We start from the raw sequence: 22,776 nt of genomic DNA on the forward strand, positions 1-22,776 counted from the left end.
TTTATGCGGGTTTTGCCGCCTTCCACACGCAACGACTTACTTCTTCCCATATTTATGCGGTGAATACCGGCATATCAGTGTGGGAAGTTCATAAGTATAAAGGTAAGGCTATCAACACAATGTGATAAAGGAGAATCATTTCCATTAGAAGTGGCTCTAGGCCTTTTCTTTACAAGTTTGGAATTGATCTACATGTAACATTTGCGTAATTGAGCTCCGTTCCATGTTCTTGGGATAGGAGTGCCATCGAGCCTTTCGAGCCGGTATGCGCCTTTTCCCAAAACTTCTTTGATAATGTACGGTCCTTCCCAGACCGGTGCCAGTTTTCCTGGGCGCTCTTGGTTTGAAGCCTCGTTGTTACGCAATATGTAGTCTCCTACATTGAAGTTGCAGAGTTTTACCCGCGTGTTGTAGTACTTTTGCATTTGTCGCTTGTAGTTTTCTTCACGCGCTGCGGCTAAGTCTCTGCGTTCCTCGATTAGCATAAGGTCTAACCGTCTTTCCGCATCATTGTCTTCTGGCTGAATCAAGACCCTTGGTGAGGGTAAACCAATTTCGACTGGGACCATGGCTTCAGTGCCATAAGTGAGGCTGAACGGGGTTTCTCCCGTACTGGCCTTTTTCAGCGTTCTGTTTGTCCAAAGGACGTGTGGAACTTCGTCTACCCAGCCGGATCTGTGTTCCAGGAGTCTTTTCTTTATGCCTTCGATGATGCTTTTATTTGCTCTTTCCACCTCACCGTTACCTTGCGGGTGTGCCACTGAGGTAAAGGTGTGGGTGATTTGAAGTTCTTCCAGCCACTTTTGTAGCTTCTTGTCAGCAAAGTTGGTGCCGTTATCACTCACCAAAGTCTGTGGAAGTCCAAAACGACAAATAATAAATTCCCAAATAAATTTTTTAATATGTTTTGCGGTTGTTTGGGCTAAGGGTTTTGCTTCTATCCACTTGGTGAAGTAGTCGATGGCTACCACTAGGAACTGAACGTTTCCTGCTGCTGTAGGAAATGGGCCTGTCACATCGATGGCCCACTTCTGAAATGGCCATGAAGAGGTGACTGGAACAAGTTCATTCTTCGGGCGATGCGTGTTGGGTGCGTAGAGCTGGCAAGACCTACACTTTCTGATGTATGCCAGCGCATCTGTATGCATCCCCGGCCAAAAGTATCCCGCGTTGTTTTGCTTAGCTACAACAGCGCTTGGACCTGCGTGTACTCCACAGATGCCCTCGTGCACTTCCCTTAGGAGGTAGCCAGCATCTTGGTTGTCCACGCATCTTAAGAGTGGGCCAAGAAAGTTACGTCTGTAAAGGATGCCATCGATGAGTTGATAGTTTAATGCTTTACAACGTATTTTTCTTGCCTGTGTTTTCGACTCTGGTAGTATACCCGCTGCAAGGTAATTTATTATCGGTGTCATCCACGTTTCTGTGCCGGTTTGGATGACACAAATTTCCTTGTGCGGGACTGATGGTGCTCCAAGGAGTTCAATGCGGATGTCCTTTCCCAAATGGGTGAAGGCTAATGATGCAAGCTTGCTTAACGCATCCGCAGATTTGTTTTCGCTACGCTTGACGTGTATGACTTTACAATCATTAAAAGTGCGCATAAGGGTTTTTGCTTGTGCGAGGTACAGGGCCATTGTGTCATTCACGGCCGTGTACGTCCCGTTTATTTGGTTGGCTACTAACATGGAATCCACGTGGGCTTCCAAGTTTTTCACTCCCATCTTACGCGCAATTCTCAGCCCGGCCAAGAATGCTTCATATTCTGCTTCGTTATTCGTACTTGGAAAATCCAGTCGAATAGCGTAAGTGTATTCTTGGCCTGCTGGGTTGGTTAGTTTCAACCCTGCGCCTGAACCCTCGTTGCTGGCTGCTCCATCAGTGTAAAGTCGCCAGACATCATCGATGTCCTGTGCTGGGGAGGGTTGAGCCTCCTCCTGGCACTCTTTCTTTCGCGAAGCGGGGACTTCTGCAATAAAGTCGGCCAAGACCTGGCCTTTTATGGCTGGTCTTGGCTTGTACTTTATCGCATATTCCCCCAACTCAATTGCCCATTTGGCTAGACGTCCCGATAACTCGGGTTTGCCTAGAACGTTTGCAAGTTTGAAGTTGGTGAGAATGGTGATTGGGTGACCTTGGAAATATCGTCTTAGCCTGCGTGAAGCCTGTACAAGCGCTAAGACTAATTTTTCCAGGGTAATGTACCGGGTTTCTACGTCTGTTAGGACACGGCTAACATAGTAAATAGGCATCTGGATAACTTTTCGCTCTACTAGCAGGACTGACCCGGTTGCTCTGTCTGTGACGGAAAGGTATATGATTAATTCCTCCCCCACTTCTGGTGCTGTGAGCGTCGGGAGTTCGATCAGGCGTGACCGAATTTCCTGAAAAGCTGCTTCCGCTTCTGGTGTCCAGCGGAAGTGCGTTTTCTTTAAACAGTTTCTCAATGTTGACACGAATGGGAACGACCTATCCGCATGGTTTGACAAAAAGCGGTTAAGTGCGACTAGGCGTCCATTCAATGTCTGGGCTTGCTTGATGGTAGTAGGTGATTCCATTTTGATAATGGCTTCGACCTTTTCAGGGTTCGCTCTGAAGCCATCTTTAGTAACAATGACTCCCAAGAACTTCCCTTCTTCCATCCCAAAGGAACACTTGCTCGGGTTGATCTTCATGTTTATCTTTCTGAGCGTGTTGAAAGTTTCTTCGATGTCTTTCAACATCGCTTCTGGCTCAGGGCTTTTGATGACCAAGTCATCCATGTAGACTTCCAAGTTTCTCCCAATTTGGGCATGAAACTCTTTGTCCATCAGGCGTTGGTATGTGGACCCTGCATTCTTAAGTCCGAATGGCATCATTTGATAACAAAATGTGACATCGGGCGTCCGAAATGCGGTTTTGTCCTGATCATCTACGGCCATGTGGATTTGATGGTACCCCTTATATGCGTCAAGGAAGCATTTAAGGCGAAACGGTGCTAATGAATCCACTTTGAGGTCAATTTCGTGTAACGGGTAACAATCTTTGGGGCATGCTTTGTTTAAATCTTTGAAATCTATGCACATGCGCCATTGTTTGTTAGCCTTCGGTACCATAATGGGATTTGCAACCCATGTTTGATATCTACTAACGCGTACGATGCCCGCGTCAAGGAGTTCCTTGACTTGGGTTCTACACGCGTTAGCCTGTTCCGCCCCCATTACTCTGCGCTTTTGTATGACTGGCGTAAAAGCCGGGTCACACTTGAGCTTATGCTCTGCTTTACTTCGAGGTACACCAGTCATGTCAGCTGGTGTCCACGCGAAGATGTCAGCGTTTCTCTGTAGTAAGCGTTTGAGTAAGGTGCGCGTAGGATCAGTGATTGTTGGGCCAATGGTAACAGCCTGGTCAGGGTATTTGCCATTGAGGGCCCATTTTTCTGGTTCGGTGATGGTTGGTTTAGCCATCTTTGGTTTGGGTTTAGATGAGACAGTTGCGATGCATACCTGGGGAATACCGGTGATCATCGCTACACCCTCAGCTGTTGGCCATCCCATCATGCCGTGGACTGAAGATACCACGGCATTGAATCTTACCATCCCGTCTCTCCCGAAGAGAATGTCGTATGTGTGGTGTGGCTTCCTCATCACGACGAAGTCCACGTCTTCTGTGCGGGAGTGTTTCCCGTCCGTGAGAATGACGGGGAAAGATAGGATACCCATGGGGGTGTTTGTGCTGCCATCGAACCCTTCCATTGAGGCGTAGACCGTTTCCAGGCGTTCCTTGTCTTCGTCGTCTAGCTTGTCGAAGAACTGCCTGTACATAACCGTTGACGAGGCGGCGTTGTCAGCAAGAGTGCGGGAAGTGATGTAGTGCCCCAGCTGGCTTCTGATGACGATAGAGCCTTCTTTGCTGGGTCCTCCTGGCACTCGCGGGAAGCGCACCTCAGCTTCCTTCCACGAGCATGGTTCTGTCGTTCGTGGTTTTCTTCCTCTAATGTTACTCTGAATCATGTGGATGCTGATGTCAACGGGCTTTCGTCCGTTGCCTTTGTACCGGTTATCATTCCTCCCTCCATTCTTGATTGATGCCACAAGGTGTGTAAGTCTTCCATCCTTGACGAATGTTTCAACAATATCCCTCAAGGATGTACACTCCTCAGTGTTGTGACCCTTTGTCCCGTGGAAGTCACAGGACTTGCTCTGATCTGCATTAGGTCGCTGCCGAATCACTGGAGCTTTCGGCCATGGGAGTTTTTCAGTGGCAAATATCTCCGTGACGCTTTTGATGAGTGGCGTCCACCGGTGTTTTCGGTTTGAAGGGTGCGTGTTATCCCTTCCACCTACGAGAGGGCGAGAGCTGGATGTGGTGTCAAAGTTTACCCTTGACTGCCAAATACCTAGCTTCCTCTTTTTGTTCTGCCGGGCGGTCCGAACGTTGTTTTCTCTGGTCCTCTGCGTGTAGAGGTGTGTACTCTGGGGAAGATCCCTACCCAGTTGCTTCTCCGTCTCGGCAAAGCGCTTGGCCGCCGTCATGATGGCATCCCATGTGGATGGCATGCCGTCCTTACCCGTCAACGTGCGGATAAGCTCTGGGTATTCGGCGCCCTGGATGAAAGCGGTGCGAACAAGATCTTCACTTATGTTGCCCAGACTCAGCTTTTTGGAGTTGAAGCGAGTGATGAAGTCTAGTAAAGATTCATCCTCCTCTCTAACGCAGTTGAGGATCGTCCACTGTTCTTCAGTATATTTCCTCTGTTGACTGAAGTGTTGGTTGAACTTGTGCTGAAAGTCCGCCTAATCATAGATGTGGTGGACCGGTAAACGATCGAACCACGCCCTGGCCGCTCCAACCAGCGTCATCTGGAACATATAACACCACGTGGGTTCCGTCCAGTTGCTGACGGTTGCCCCCGCTATGAATCTGTTCAAGTGATCGTCTGGGTCGGATATACCATCATAAGTGCCGATGTTGGACATCTGTTTGGCACTTCTCGGGGCGATTGCTTCCGCAATGTCCCTTGCAAACTTGGACGTTCCCGCATTTGCAGCAGTTGGTCTAAAGGTTTTGGAGAAGTCACGTGGGTTTCCCCCCGAGTTCCTTGGTTTGAAGGTTTCTCCAAAATTCCTTCTTGGTTGGAAGTCCGTTTCCTTACGCTTCCCTTTCGCCCTGTGGCGAGGGTTTGCGTCGGTGTCGGATTCCTCTCGATCATCGTCCGAGTACTCGCACTCACTGTTCATGTTGAGCTGTTGTCGAGTGCTTCCGAATTCGTCAGCCTGTTGGAGTGAACGCAAGCGTTCATCCAACTCAGCTTGGAATTCCTTCTGACGTGCTTCGGCCCACGCCTTAACTTGATCGAGTGTTTGGCGAGGGAGCCTCGTCTGTTTCTCCAACTGGGCATCAGTGAACCCCAGTGAAATATTGTTTATTCACTTGCCCCGGCTTGGGTAACCGGGGTAGTGTTTGTAAAATTTGTGTAACCGCCGGTGTTCCCCCCAGTAGCTGGGGTTGTGGTTACCGGGGTTTCTTGGTCACTCACTGGCCTTGGGACCGGAGTAACGTTAACCATCTTTTCAGAGGTTTTTGAAAAAACTGAGAATTAGTTCTAGCTTTTATGCACGGATGGCGCCAATGAAGAAACACTAGGTGACCCCGGGCAGATTACGGATAACCTGGGGGTTAAGTAGATGTTTCCCATGAGGATTATGTCTGACAAAGACGATTGTTCTTCAGTTGACCTGCAAAACAAACACCGTAAGCTCGTCACTGAGAAGGGGGGGTTCCTCCTTGTGACCACCCTCCGGCGTGAGAATCAGACTAGATTGCTCTGAATATGTGTATATAAAGAGAGATTGCTAGAGAAGATAAGATACCGTTCCAAGGTGTTGGAGTATTTATAGCCGAAGGTAGGTTTCCAAGCAGGTACAGCCAGCTGTATTATATTCCTGTTCTACCAACTATGGGCTACGCACGTGCCATGCTGGTTGGTGGGTAGGCAGCGGCTGATAGTGACAAGGCCGGCTGTGTACTATTCCCTTTCCACCAACTGCAAGCTATATGCGTGCCACGACAAGGGTTGGTGAGTAGGCAGCGGCTAATAGTGACAAACAGTACTAGAGCATGCACCTCCTCGTACTGTTGTCGGTGAGCTGTCACCCTGTGATTGGTTCATGGGCTGCTTTGGTCAGATCTTGTCTATTTTGTCCATACATTGGCAGGTATAGTACAAAAGATCTTCCAGAAGCATACGGACTGGCTCATTTGGGCGGGAGTATTCCCGCCTTGCTCATTCCTTCAGGTGACACTGAATTATTGAGAGTTAGTGCCTTGTGCGTGTAGCCTTTATATTAGTGCGGGTAGCCTTCCCTGATGGCCTGTATCCGCAGCTGCGGGGACAGGCGGGGTACTTCACCATTGGGAGGCTTTCCCTGCGGGAACAGCTGGCGTACTGCGCGTAAGGTCTTCATCTCTAAGCATGGTGGGTCCTGCGGAACCAGTTGGTTCTTGCGAAGACGTCCCTCTTCAAGGTGAGTCTTGCAGGTCCAACTGGGCTCTGCTGGGACCTACCTCTTCAAGAATGAATTTAAAAAAGTAGACGCATATGATGGTATTGACACTCGTATGCTAAAAAGTATATTTAAAACGACTTTCATTCGATTGATAAAACTTGAGTGGTGCGGCTACGAGTTGATGAAAATTCGGTTGGGTTAGGTTACGACAAAAAGTAAATCTGTAAACACTCAAATACAACAAATTAACACATTTTAAATAAATTTGCATTTATCATTTATCCAATCACGGTGCTCTTAAAGGCTACAGCAATTTTTAAGATAACTAGGTTTTACAATTTTTTAGATTCGGACAAGGGGACAGGTGCTGGAGCTCGGTCGGTCGATATTGGTTCAGCTTGTTAAGTAACAAACATATCGTGTAACTTATTTAGTAAGCTAAAAATATAGCATAAGAGAATTAAAAAAAGAAAAATAAAAAATGTTAATGTGGCTTGACCGTGGACCAGCACTTGGACCAATCAGATTCTTGCACATCAATTTGTTATTTATAAACACTATAATTATTGTATAACTTCTGTTAGGTGTCCCTGTTCGTGGGTCAAAGCCCAATGAGTCAACCCCACCCAAGCAACCCAAGATTGGCAAGTTCATGTTATGGCCGGCCCATGTGGGGTTCAACCCATTTCCATTCATATAAATACGAGGTTCTCCTAATACGAGAGAGGTTAATCTCCCCTCCAAATCACCATACTATATTCTTCTGCCTCTTAACATGAACATTACCATGAAAGAAGGATCTGAGTCGGATCGCTTTGAGTTTAAGACAGGGAGACGACGTCGTGTCGTCTTGAATTTAATGTTGGTGCCATTCGTGGGACTGAGTACAAACATGTTTCGGTCTCTTCTAACAGTTAGATCTATCTTATTCATGTAATTTTGTCACACCCCAACCTAGGGCCTAGACGTATGAGCAATAGTTGGTACCTATTTGATAAATATATCAGAGTTATGTTCTTTTTAACGGAAATCTTTTGAATAAAATATCATTATATTGAAATCTTAAGAATTGAATACCCGTTTTGATATTTCAAATACCTGTTATTTTAAAATATGATTCATCACAATATTTTAAATAAAATATTTGAGCCATCAGATCACCTCTAATGACCATGTCATCAATCTTCTAATTTGTCTTGCTTGTCTGTTCTAACATTTACTGTTTCCCTGAAATGTGGGGAAAATACGTCTTGCTAGTCAAAGTATTGTTTCTTTGTGATTAAGAAAAAGTAAGAATTGAAATAATATTTCTTTATGATTAAGAAATGTATGCAGGGGTTATAGTTAAATTAAAGATTCTTCTTTAAGAAGAAATCCAAAATAGATGTTTCTTCTTGAAGAAGAAACAAAGTATATGATTGATGAACAAACTAAGAGACTAAAGGTCCAAATGTTTTATAGAAAGAAATGATTTGTCAAGGTTAAGCTATACGAAACAGACTATAGGTCTGAAGCTAGATCGTTGATCTAGATATTCATACAAAGGTTGTTCTTGTACTATGGGTCCAAGATAGAAAGAATGCATAAATCAGTAAGATACACTGATCAAGAACAAAGGTGAGTACGCTCAACCTTTTTATTGTATTAGTATGTTTTATAGGCATGAATATGCCCAATCTTTTTACTACGAATATGTTTTATGACGTGAATACATCTAAACTTTTTATAGCGTGTATACGCTTATTATGTTTAAAGTTTCTTTTATGATGTGAATACGTCTATGTATTGTTTTAAAGATATTTACTCTTTTAAGGTATGGAGGGTTATCCATATGTAAAGAGTTATAAAAAATTTTATATGAAGGTTGGTACGAATCCTCTATGTTTATGAAATGTTTACTCTTTTAGATTATGGACGGTTATCCATATGTAAAGAGTTATGAAAGTATTTGCATGAGGGTTGGTTCAAATCCTCTAAAACGTTTTGATACAAGGTAATACTAAACACTTAGGCTAAAATACACATGTGTCTGGATCCTTACATATATGATTTACAGTGGGCACACTACAAACATACTGACCATGAGGAAAGTGACTGTCTCTAGGGCGAGTGAAGTTCGATTATGTGGTCTATGAGTATTTTTAGTTCCGATGAGATGGGATGAGTCCTACTGAGTCGTTGAACACTATTGGTACTGTATCATAACAAAGGTGATTTTGTATTAATGAATATGATTATGTTATGACAAATTTTGAAAACCTTTTATTGAGTCATTAGACCTTTAGTCTCTTTGACAAATCATTTCTTTCTATAAAACATTTGGACCTTTAGTCTCTTTATTTGTTCATCAATCATATACTTTGTTTCTTCTTTAAGAAGAAACATCTATATTGGGTTTTCTTCTTCAAGAAGAAACTTTAATTTAACTATAACATCTGCATACATTTCTTAATCATAAAGAAATATTATTTCATTTCTTACTTTTTCTTAATCACAAAGAAACAATACTTTGACTATAACCTCTACTTATGAAAAGGTATATTATGCTTATCAGTAATCAAGGTTTGGGCTATACCCCCCGACTATGGTCTAAGCTATTATAATAATAATAAAATAATAATTTAATCAAAACCCCCATCTTATGCGGGTATTAGGAGTTTATTTACTTAAGCTTGTACGGCCAGCACTTCTACTTTCGTATTGAAGTTTAATCCGTCAAACCTTGCTTACAGGGCGTCAAAACTCCAATTCCTGCGCAAATCATGAGAAATCGGGACCTCAGAACTTCACAATGATTGGGCACACTTCCTAATGTTATGTGTGTGTAAGAAATGGTGTTTTTGAGATGAATTGCCTTCAAACCCGTAGCCACCCTTTTATAAGCAAATTTTGGCCACCATCGCGTAGCGCGATGGGGCTTTCTTCTGGCCATCACGTAGCGCGACGCCACAATTTATTATATCCTGCCACGTGTTGACACGTGGTTGGACACGTGGACTCGGTTACTTAACTTGATCATCGCGTAGCGTGATACCCCCTTCATCTTGGATTATCGAGTAGCGCGGCACCCTTTTTTTTCTTGATTTCTGGGAAACACCATCCCGTAGCAGGATGATTAACATAACTTACCCGTCGCGTAGCGCGATGGGTCTAGAAAACTAAAAATTTCATTTTATATCTTCTAGGTTCCAAGAAAGTCATTTTTAGCCCAAAGTTAAATAGGGTATTCACGAGATGTTACAAATTTACCCGATATTTAGGTGTACACGGAATAAGGTTCTGAATCTTTTGCTTCTTCATTTTTTGTTACATGTGAAGCATACCACAAGTCAACAATAGACAGCCACAATATCTAAACTTCGCATCCTCGGCATCATGAACCGACATCTTCTACTCTGACCCCATAAAAAGCTTATCATCACCACAAACATACTTCACAATCGACGCTTCCTTCCCCCAATCGACAAAAAAAAAAAAAAAAACCTCCTCTCCCACCTCACCAAATTCACCAACCCCGAACCCGAATCCCTAACCACCGTCAACGCCACCCTCCCTGACGAATTGACCGACATATCATTCACCCCCTTTTTATGCACCTTAACACTTTTCAAATGAAAAAATGGATCCACGCCGTAAAGGGAGACATACATGACATCGAACGATGTGAATAAGTTTCATAGGAACGAGGCGAGGGGGAGGTGTGACTGTGGATATTAGAGCATTTAAAGAACTGTCATATGATGACGTGGATAGGTCATAGATTTTGATGGTGTCGCCGGAGATGGTGACAGAGCCGGTGTCGGCGAGAAAGTTGATGAAGGTTTTGAGTTTGAAGCCCCAGATGAATCATTTGTAGGAACCTTCGACTAGACTCATGGTTGTTGAAGATGATGATGGTGGTGGTTTTGTTGTTTGAGGAATTTTCAGGTTATAAACCTTGGAAACAAGAGAATGAGATGTAGGGTTTTAGGATGCCCATGTTTTTAACAGTCAAATGTTTTTTTTTTCAACGAATAATTTTACTAAAATAAAAACTTTACAAACTGTGAACCATGACATGCCAGTAACTTTTTTTCGAATCGTGTACTTTTATAAACAAACACCAAAAACACTGAAACATGCCTCCTCCATAACTCGGAGGAGCACTGCCAATAAACCAAAGAAACTACATGAAACTTAAATTGCACCAATTTGACCATCCTAGCATGTTATATTTAGATCTATGTTTATACCAAGGAAAACCTAACGATTTATATCAAGTTCTTGCACCACCAGCACGAGATTTATCTACACTATAATTTGTGCATGACTTATGCTGAGGTATCCTCATTCATAGATTAAAGTCCAACAAATCAACGCGACCCAAGCAGGCCCAAGATTAGAAAGTCTAGGTTATGGTTAGCCCATTAGGGTTTTCTTACTTTTTTTTTTCCTTCAGTAGATGTGCTTGTATCTTCTAGTTAAAAATAGATAATGCCCAACTTGGATATAAACTGAAATACCGGTAGAATCAGATGAGCCCAAAAATAGCGACATGTCGTTAGAATCAAATAAGCTGGAAGACAATCTAGACTACTCGAACCGGATTAAGACATCTGAATTTATAAAATGAGTGAGACTCAAATGAAACCTATACATATTTATAATTTAACACCGGTTGTTATGTTCTTATATTTACACATCTTTCTTTCTTTTATGAAATTTAAAGTCACAAATAAAAACTTCTTAAAACGTTTTCTCTTTTAATTTTTTCTTAAAATATCTCCACTTTCTTAATATGGTGCAGTAGTAGAAAACATGGTTTTTCAATTGACAACAATGTTTGATCCCCTATAGATAACATTTTGAGGAGGGTATGAGTGACTCAATAAAGCAAAATCAGGATCTTTGTAATCTCCGGTTCAATCCTAAGGGTGTTTGGGTTTTACCCCTGGTAGGCTTTTGGGTAGGTGGGTTTTTCCCAGAGGCAGAACTGGAAATAACTTGGAGACGCTTAAGGGTGGGTTAGACCAGCTGGCAGTGACATTTTACCATTTTTTTGAACAACCAACGAAACCTCCAAATGGGCTAATGGCTAAATTCACCACATCGGGATACATTCGTCTTTCGATCCGGAAAAAAGGCTCTCTTAAGGCCAACATCCGTGAACACTCGCTCAAAGGCACGATAGTATGGTGAGATAAAACTCATTCAGTTCAATGATCCAACTAGTGAAAGCCACAAACTCGCATATTCTTCCATCATCGCCCTGGTGCCTCTGAAACTAAATACTTGGAGACAGAAATCAAACCTAGGTCAAATAAAACACCTGGTCTCTGTGTTATATCTGACAATGCTCTTTTTGTTTTCCTATTATAAAAAATGAAACAGGTAGGAGGGAAACCAGGTAAACCCGGTCGAGGCCAAATAAAACAGAGGGTAAATTACGCCGGAGAAGAGAAACATTATTAAAGACTGGGCGATCGTAGTTTGTTTGTAAATCCAGACAGATGAATGACTTACCGGACAACAACCCTTCTTCTCCACCTCCTGCTGACGTCACTCTTCCACCACCACCCACACAATCTCCGTCTGCTGCACCACCGAACGACCTTCCTCCTCGTCGTTTTGATCCCAGCCGAAGTAAGCCCTCTAATGTTTTCTTTATTTTTAGGATTTTTATTTAAAATCGGGATTATTATTGTACACTCTATATTCTAGACTGTGCTGTATTCGATTGATGAGTGATCCAGTAATTGAATTTTGGGGAAACATGTTCGCTAGGGTTTTTTGCAACAACTATTGTTTATCAAATTTTATTTATTGAAGGGGGTTTCACTTCCAACATCAGTCGGTGTTAATTTGCATATGTTACTTGTGTGTAGGGCTGCAAACGAAACGAACCGAACCGAGTGTTGTTCATGTTTGACATTAAACTTGTTCACAAAGTCTTGTTTGTGTTCGTTCGTGAAGGAATTGAACTTGTTCACAAACGGTTCACGAATGCAAACGAACATATACTATATAAGAAAATAATAATGCAACATTCTTAATCCAAAACATTAGACATGATCACTTAATTAAATATAAAGTTAAGCACTTGAGATAATAATAATAATAATAGTAATAATAATAATAATAATAATAATAATAATAATAATAATAATCATAAACAATCATCCTCCAATCAGCGATTTTAAAATCAATAATATCAACGAAGCACAAGTTAGATTTGTTGTAAGTTAAGGCAAGACTTTATAAAACATACTATTAACAAAATGATCTAAAGATAGTCAATAAAATTATAAAATTTAAATGTTAGGTTGGTTATTACAAAGAAAATATTATTAAAATATAAAACATACCTTTAACTAACAAACATAAACTACGAACGTAAATGAACACATTACCGAACGTTCACGAAAGCTAATGAGCGAACACAACCTTTGTTCATGTTCGTTCATTTAACTAAACAAACAAAATTTCGTGTTCGTGTTTGTTCATTTATTAAACAAACGAACGTAAACAAACTTCCTGCCGAACAGTTCACGAACTGTTCGCTGAACGTTCGGTTCGTTTACCGCCCTAGTTGTGTGTAAGGGTGTTCTTCTGGTTGTACTTTCGAGTTTCTCGGGCCAGGCTCTTCAGGTTTGAGAATTTAAAATCTAGAACCGGAACCGACCCTAATTTATCCCTGGTTTTCGGGCTGGGTTAATTGGTTTCGAGTATTTGACCTAGAAAACTAAAAAAACGGATTAGAACGGTTTGGGTTCGGGTTAGCAGTTTCTTTGGTCGGGTTTCGGGTTGCTGATAAAAGTGACAGGCCTAGCTGTGTGCTAAGAATCTTGTCTATGTGACTTTTGATGCTCTGTTAAATGTTAACCAATCTTTGGACTGTGAGTTATTGCCATTGACTTAACAATTTTGCCATGGTTTTGCAAACACAATGTTACATAATGTTTGAACTGTGAGTTCTTGCCACTTTATTTGACAAATTGTAATACTTTCTTTCATTGTTGAATAAATTTGAAGCAATCGGTATCATCAAAAGGAAAGCTTTGATAAAAGATCTGGCAGCCGTGTACCAAGCTGAGTGTCTTGCATATTGCCAGGAGCTTTTAGAACTTCAAAGAAAATATGAAGAGGTATGAATGTGCTTATATATATATATATCTATATATATATAGGATGAGGTTCATTTCAGAAGTATTTCTTAGTGCGAGAAGAAATTTTAACCAATCAAAAGATTTCTTTTTTATTTTCTCATTATTTAAATACAAGGGTATATGAGTAAAATATAAAGTGTTTTGTTTGTGACTAATACTCATTAATAGTTTAATTAATGATAAGCTATTAAGTAATGGTAAGTTACAAACTAGTTTTTTTATTGCATCTAAAATTTGAACCATTAAAATCCATTTGATCAAAAATCATTTTATTTAAAATTAAAACATGGATAATAATTATTATTTTTTATTTGATCTCAAATGTGAAGTGTTTTTTTTTCTTTGATTTTCAATCAATTAATATACAGTAGGTTTATCTTATGTAATGTAGATATAGTTACGTAATGTTGTGTAGGGACACTTTAAGATGCTGTGTAGTCGAAACTAATGTAGTGTAGGCACACTTTCAAATATTCCATAGTCATAACTAATGTAGTGTAGGCAAAACTAGTGTAGTGTAGGCACACTTTCAGATGTTGTGTAGTCGTAACTAATTTGGTTTAAACAAAATAATATAGTGTAGGCACACTTTCAAATGTTGCATAGTCATAACTACTACAGTGTAGGCACACTTGTTGTGTAGTCGTAACTAATGTAGTGTAGGCAAAACTAGTGCAGTGTAGCCACACTTTCAAATGTTGTGTAGACATGACTAACGTAGTGTAGGTAAAACCAATGTAGTATAGACACACTTTCAAATGCTGTGTAGTCATAATTAATAATGTAGTGCTTGTAAAACTGATGTTGTGTATATTACGATGGCATAGAATCCATAAAAGTATTAATTTGTTTTTTTTTTCCCAGAATCATTAGTTAAAGAACGTTAACAAAGAACAAATATTATACACATTTAAAAAGAACGAATATTTAATTTAGCTAATTATAAGTCGTTTATGTTTTGATAATTATAAAGCTTTTAGCTTAATTTTAGGAGTAACAAGTGAGAGTAAAATTATTGAGTGCATACATACAAAAATACCCTTTTCATATTAAAAAACATGTATATGAGATTATTAATAATTACCAGTATGCCATTATCAATATGTACCATTGATTAATGTAATCAATGGCCCAGATTGATTTCTCGTACTTCTTGCATGAACGACCCCCTATATATATATATTCGTATTTTCCATGACTGCTTAGTTGCATATTGTTCAATGTTGACCTTATTATGCGCATAAAGCAAAACTAATTCGATCTATGGGTATTATGAAAATAATTTAGGTTATGTTTCTGCAAGACTGCAACGGGTCAAATGAATCAAAAGATGCACAAAGTGTATCAAGTGCCCAAAACATCTTAAATTGTTTTATTAAAAAACCTGATTTTATTGTACCGGTTTAGTTCTTGCAATCATAATAGATATATGAAGTGTTTATGAGATTCAATTAAGGAAAAAGAAAGTATTGGTGGAAAAAATTGATCCGACCCGTTTGGCTTGTTGACCAGCAAAAGTGATGTGTGCCAATGTCAATTCCAGAAATATAACTTAGCAATCACAAGGTCTGTCTACAGTTATAACATGTGATATTAAAATTATGAATTAAAAGAATAAAAAACAAACCTTAATTGTCGGTTTTTTTACCATACTTCAGCTCTATATTTTAATAACTTCTGTTTCTTTATAGGAATCTGATACGAAACCCAATATTTTTTATATTTCCAAAATCATTATATTCAGTTTGTTTCAAAATTCTTGCAGCCCTATGCAGATATAAAAGCTTCAGCAGACTCAAGGAAAGAAGCAATGAGACCCCCTAAACGACTCAAAAAATCCCGCTAGGTGTGTTCACTATTATCCAGAAAGCTTTTCATTTAATATCAGTATGTTAATACTTAGCTGACACCCGACCACCTATGTTAGAATAAACAACTATGGCTATGATTTATGTTTATTTTAGTGTTTTACTTTGTTGACAATTATGTTTTTATGCATTTCAGCTACATGAGTAGGAGAGCAGATCGCGTGTTACAGTTACCCTCTGATTATTGAATGGATTTGCAGCCATTTTCTTCACATCTGTATGTAGATACATATTATTTTGTAACATGCTCACTCTTTTGAAATGAATTAGATATGACTTAACATCCTCTTACATGGTTTATCTTCCATCTTTATTTTTATTATTCGCCTCCTATGCATGATGGTCGCTTAATAGATGACTATTGTAACCATGTATACAGAATTGGAACAATGTCTAGTAGTAAGCTAGGTTTTAGAGGTGACAATTTTGACTCGTTTACGTGTTAGGTTGATGCCTTGATGGGTTAGTAACAGGTTGGCTTGACAGCTTACATCTTATTGTGCTTTTAACTAAAAATCATTGATGTGTTAGATATGGTTCTAAAAATTATTTTATTGCAGTAAGTATTGTTTTTTAATAGAATGCTTTAGGAGGTTGAATACATATGTGAATACTATCCCCACAGCCATAAGTTCATAGCCGCCTTCGGCCCACACCATCTAATTCCGACAACAAATTGCGATCGTCTGCTGCCGCATGCATTGATGACCTTACTTGTGTGTTGACTCTTACCATTAACTCAGGTCATATAGTTTTGTCTTATTTTATGACAAACACACATGCTTTATTGCTCAAGAACCTTATGGCACCACAAGTACTAAAGCTTACATCTAGTTGATGTTGGATCTTTAGAAAGCTCATTTATTATGCGTGCCGTGAATTATAGGATACCTTTGCATCATTTTCAATAGTCTCAATTATTTTGATGGTTCTACGACTGCCTCATCGACATCACAGACAACCCTTTGGTTTTATTCACAGCCACAACACCCATGGCTTTCATATCAATTACAGTCAGAACTAGATGCTTAACTTTTACTGTCAATTTACCTTAACAAAATCATTCACACCCCTAACATCATCACAAATCTCATATAAGTTTTGTTTCTGGCTAAAACCCGTGAAAGGGGACTAATTCTCGGGTCTATTACTACGTAGAGAAATAGGTGGACTGAGAGTGGGGTATTTGTTACGACTATAGACACACAAACGATGATGGCACTAACGGTGGTGGCACAAGCGTTTGCGGATGAATGTGGCGGTTGTTTTTTCTGTTCATGGTTGAATGCTAGTGGCATATGGTGGTAGAGGTGCAAACACAGGTTACCCGTTCCTAATCGGTTGAGTGGGAAAACACCAACCGTTGTAACCTATTAGGTTTGGTTGAGGTTAACCTTATTAATCTATTGCAATTGACCTTATTAACATACTGCCGGTTAATTGGTTTCGGTTTACCGGTTTCTATGTAAAATTCCCTAACCAGTTCCTAACTTTCGAATAATATCAGTCACAAACATGTTTCTACTATACCGAATTAATAGCTGGTTTTGGTTTCGGGTCGGTTTCAGTTTAGTTAACCCGGTTAGGATTTGTACCTTTATGTGTTGGTTGTCTTTGTGTTTGTGGTTAAAGAATTGACGCGGACGAATTGGGTCGGAGGAGATATAGTTTCTTTTGTGTGAGTGAGCCCCCTTTAGAAATGTGAGGAAGGATACATATCTATTTTAGGGTAAATAAGAACACCCGTAATAGACCTCTTTGTGGGTGGGGTTGGGGGGGGGGGGGGGGGGGGACGAGCCCACAACGAGGTGAGCACCGCCCACCTCATTTTTGCTTCCGTTTAAGCGAACCCGTTGTATATGCAACTAGTGATTTGGCACGCTTTCAATAAGCCGTTGTCAACAGCTATATACTAGAAAAAAATAAAAAAATTTAATTAATTTATTATTTTAATTTTTAAACCATATTCTTACTTAAACACAACCATTTCTTAAAACTTAACACAACTCTATAACCATTTCATCAATTTCTCTCCAACCCACCACTTTATACCCCACCGACAATTAGGTTAGGGTCATGAAGATAGACTCATGAAGAAGAGGTAGCATTAGCAAAGGCTTGAGTCTATGTTTCCAAAGAATTGGACCCTGTGGAAGAACGAATGCTGGGTTTTTGGCCAGGTTTGTACATAGGACCAAGTGTGCGAAATGGCAAAATGTGGCGGGACAAATTAACGCTCGCGATAACGACATGCATGAAGTCATAAGGAAACTCAAAAGCTGATGGAATTGAGAATAATATTTTTATCTATTTTGTTATTGAATAAAGTGTTGTTTCAAGTATTTATGTAATTTGTTTTATATATTTTTATTTTAATGTAGTTTTTTAACTGTAATGTAATTTATTTTTTAATGAAACACCATTTGTTTTATTTTATTAAAAAAGTTAGAAAAGAATATAGAAAACAATAACTGAGTAATGATTATAGACAAGTTTTACCACCACGTCATTTTTTGCAAAACTAGTAATTATTTACTGAGACACCACATGTCGCACTCTCTCATGTGCTTAGCTACCAATACCAATGCGCGCGATCTAATAGATTCATTTGTTAAATTACAAGTGGTTTTATGCTCATAGTTGTGTTTGGGCATTCCATTGTAATTGAACAACTCATTTACATGTCAAAACTAAACAACTTAGACACACAGATATGATGTTAGACGCACTATTATAACTAATAAGGAATCAACCTCTGAAAAGAGTTGCTTTTTTGGTAGTATGTACTCAAATTAAAGACGATGATGTTTTTGATTTTGAGGTATAATTTAATTTAAATAATAATAATAAAATGTATAAAATTTAATCCAGATTTAAAAAGGGGGATAAAACAAAATGTGTATTTATTTATAAACCTAACCAATAAGAAAGAAAGAAGGAAAGAAAGAAAGACTATTGATGGGAATGAAAGTTAGGCGATTGAGACATGAGGATGACTATTTGATGTGAATGAAAAACGATTGAAACGTGATGATGGCAAATTGATGTGAAATTCTGAATGCTATTGCGATACAACTCATATAAGATATTGTCATTTTGAATTGTGAAACGTTTGATACCAATTTTTGACTTAAATATCTCAATATTTTGTATGGCTAGGATTGATAACGCATTTGGGCATTAGCTTATTTTAGTTCACATGGAGAAGCTATTGGGTCTGAGTATTATTAAGTTAATTAGGCTCGTATTTATGTTTCTTGGTGTCTAAGCTAAAACTCTAATTCTAGTCAATTTATATATCTTTATTGTAATTGTAATTTTTGCACGTGAATAATGAAATAACCTAATTGCATCACGTGAATGTCGGTCCTTCGCTGGAACTGTCATGTAAAATTCTTGTGTCGTTTATTGTTTATATTTTTCCGTTTACTACGTGATAACCGTATGTGCAAAATTGGGTGTTTGTGTTTGGCTGCCTCGCTTTGTTCCTAACATGTGTTTTAGTTGACAATTTTCTTTTTCTTAATTTTACAGTACTTCTAAATTTCTAATACCGTTAGTAAATAAGTTTTATCATTGTTTATTGAAATTTAGATATTTATTTGACCGTATAATAATGTTTTAATATTAATTATTATCATAGGTGTTAGAGCATTCCTCAACATATCCTCTATATTATTGTGAGTGTGTTCTCTATATTATATCGAGTAGTTGTAAGTGGTTGTGAGTGAGAGATATAGAGAAACGTTTGTTGATGAGTAATTTGAAGAAATACTGTTCACCATCTATAATTTTTTAATGCTTATTGAAAGTGGTTGTGAGTGGAGAAGAGAGAAAATATAATTATAAAAATCTAAAATATATTATTTAATTAAAATGAGTGGAAATATAATTAGTATAACTATAAAAATGAAGATAAAGATTATGCTAGGAATGCACTTAACGATTACAAATGAATGACTGGATGAAGTGAATATGAATTTTAGATGCTCTATTTATTAATTTTCTGTTAACTAAAGTATTACCAATAATTTGTTTAACAAAAAATATCATTCAATAGTAATAAAATTTAATTGGTTTTACGTCAATTGAATATAAAAACATTATAATAATGTCGTTTAACTTATGCATGTATTTTTTTTAAAGCAAAATTAAAATTAAGATTTTGTAAGAGATAATAGGCGGGCGTCGAAAATGACGAGTCCACTATTTTATTACCCATGTGTTTCTATGGAGTTTACTTTGGGATGTTAAAGTCTTCTAGTTGGGGACTTGGTGGATGTAACACTATTGAACTACTGACCTCTAAACATATAATGCTTAAAATTTATGTGATTCAAATAAATAGTTAAAGTTTTTTGAAAATTAAACGGGCATACAAACTGTATATATATTGTAGAGGATAGATAAACTAAAAGTCTAAAACATGACAAGAAATGGGTGAGAAAGTTGTCTTGACTTTCAATTACGCGGGTAACAATTGAAATATTATAAACATGTCTGAAATCAAACAAATTTTAAATAAGTATAACTTTAAATTCAACATAAGTTACAAGGCATGTGGGCAACACATAAAAAAATCTTGATTAAAGGTTTGCCTCAATCATCACCTTATTCAATGATCTAAAAACTAGATTGAATCAGCTAATCACATCGATTTAATCACATCGGTTGGACTGAAAACTATCTACATAGTTATTTAAATTGAGTACTCTTGAAACCTTCATTTTAGATTGGCTTGTGATAACGATGATGTGTTGATTGAGCCTACAAATGAGACCATACCTTATTGACTTATTCATTGTTTTAAGAATATGTTCGAATAGATTAATCAGATCGATTATACCGAGAACTGTCTACATGACCATTTTAGATGAGTACTTTTGAAACCTTCATTTTAGGTTGGCTGGTTATGATGACGGTGTACCAGTTGAGCCTGCAGACAAGATCTATGACGGGAACAACTTTTCAATTAATTTAACTTCTTTTTCTTTCAATATCTTATTTACCGACCAACCTACTACTTCTGTCTCTATGTATTCTTTTAACATTGATAAAAAAGATAAACTAATTTCTTATTTTAAATAATCAGTTGTAATAACTTCTAGTTTTTAAACTCAATCGTATAAGTCAGAAAACTAATGGCAATGAAAATATTAGTCTTATTCTTTCACTACTTCATATTCATTTTATTAAGAGCAAATACCATAAAAAAATAAATATACTTTCTACCCTTTTCCTATAAAAAGTCTAAATAACTTGGTATACTTTAAAGTCTTTATACATATTAAATTTGAAAACAATCGTGAATACTAACCACTAATTTTACATAAATCTAAAAACATCATAAGAAATTACAAATGATAGAATGTTAGTAACTTTTAGAAAATTGTAGATTATCGTGACAAATTGTAAACATGCCAAATGAGGAAACCAAAGCATCGTATGCTCATGAACTATAATGTTCCTTTATAACCATTTGATTAATTGGCACATTCACTTTGAACTAGTGGGTGGCTCGTGCTTTGTATCAGGTTCGCAAGAGTTAAATCTAACTCCACTTGTTTTAAACATGATTATATTTGAGGATTATTATTATTATTATTATTATTATTATTATTATTATTATCTAAATAATAATGACAATTAAATATGCGTTATTATATCTAATTGATGTGGTGTCGATTCAAATTTCGGGCCTGGTTGAGGAAATAAAGACATTGAGTTTTTCTTTGAATTAAGAATAGGAGGAAAGAAAGAAAAGGGGCCTGACTTGGGAAAAGTGTTGTTTTGAAGTGTAGAATACGTTCTGATTTGCTTGTTTTGATTTTGTATTTGGTTTGGTGTTCATTTTGGTGGTTGGTGTTTGTCATCCTCTTCACATCTTGCTAGTATTAGTTTTTTTTGTTGGTCGTTAAAAAAAAATGTGGTGAATTGAATTTGTATAAATAATATATATTGATTACTAGTGGTTCTAAAAGACAATTTTACTCTTCAAAAAAATTATTATTACTTAAAGTGAATACATCAAGGGTTATAAAGATACATGAAAACTTGTAAATACTCCTATTATAAACAACTTTTTAACATTCGCTCCCTACCGTTTTATAATATAACTAGTTTTAGAACCCGTGTAACACACGAGATGATCCAAATACTAAGTTATAAATAAAGCAAATAAGTATATACTGTATATGAAAAAATAATTACATCTATGCTTATGTATATACTACGTGTACATAAATTGATTTTATTTATATCAGAAAATAATTTTTTTCAAAAAAAAGGAGCTTAATAAAAAATAATTAGAATAATAACGCAAGTGCAAAAACATACCTAAGAATGGTCCATCTATTGGAAATTTGATTCTCAGTATCATATGCATATAATTGAAAAAATTTTGGTTATTAATCAATTTAAAAAAAAAACTTTTCATACAATAATAATTCTGAGCTACACCATGAAAATGATTTTTATAATTTTGAGGAGCTTCTCGACTTTGCTATAATGACAGCACATAAAAATAACACGTTAACCTGTTCAATTTTATGAATGTTTTGCTTCACTTGAGCATACTTTTGTAAGACATGTTTCACACACTACATTTTAATCACCATTAAAGAAAAATCCAATGCTGACACAAATGTTTTAAATTTGATAAAAGTTAAAAGCATTGATAGGCCTAGAGGTAGCATGTTGAAAGTGTTCGCCGTATTTTTTTTAAATTTTAATAGTTGTGGGAAAAATAGTAAATTAGCCAATCCCGAATGTTTTCATTATTTCCAAAAATGCCATTGAAAATAAATTCGAAACCTAAATCATGTTTAAAATTCTAACTTTTATTTGTTTGACATTTTAAGTCAAAACTTTGAACCCGTAACAAATTTGATGATAAATCTACTTACATTCTCCAACTTTTAAAAATACTCATATTACCAATTTTTGACACGTAACAAATTTTGAGCCAAATGTAGTTAATTTGTACCACACACTCTATTTACCAACTTATGACCCGTAACAATCAAATTTAAGTTACACAAAAAACCTGAAACAATCATTGATAAAAAAACTGAGAAACTGACTATGATAAACTTTATTATATATGAAAGTAAATGATATATATTATTACATTTTAACATATATATAGTTTAGTAAATTAACTGAAAAAATAAATGGATAGATTTAAAGCATATATTTGTAATTTATAAGAATATTTATTTTTATAAAAATGTATAGTATATATATAATAATACAGAGTTCAAAAAAGAAAGTGAA

At 37.5% G+C, this 22,776-nt stretch overlaps 1 long non-coding RNA gene across 1 annotated transcript; it reads left to right on the forward strand.

The window, feature by feature from the left end:
• Positions 1-11,981: 11,981 nt before the first annotated feature.
• On the forward strand, positions 11,982-15,498 carry LOC143624742 (uncharacterized). The gene is made up of 3 exons (XR_013152168.1): positions 11,982-12,110; positions 13,500-13,612; positions 15,399-15,498. It is a non-coding gene; the product is annotated as an uncharacterized LOC143624742 (long non-coding RNA).
• The last annotated feature ends 7,278 nt before the right edge of the window (positions 15,499-22,776 follow it).

Source organism: Bidens hawaiensis, unplaced genomic scaffold (genome assembly GCF_021521415.1).
Source record: "Bidens hawaiensis isolate Kalapana, Puna unplaced genomic scaffold, B.hawaiensis_p1.1 tig00003961_1, whole genome shotgun sequence".
NCBI lineage: Eukaryota > Viridiplantae > Streptophyta > Magnoliopsida > Asterales > Asteraceae > Bidens > Bidens hawaiensis.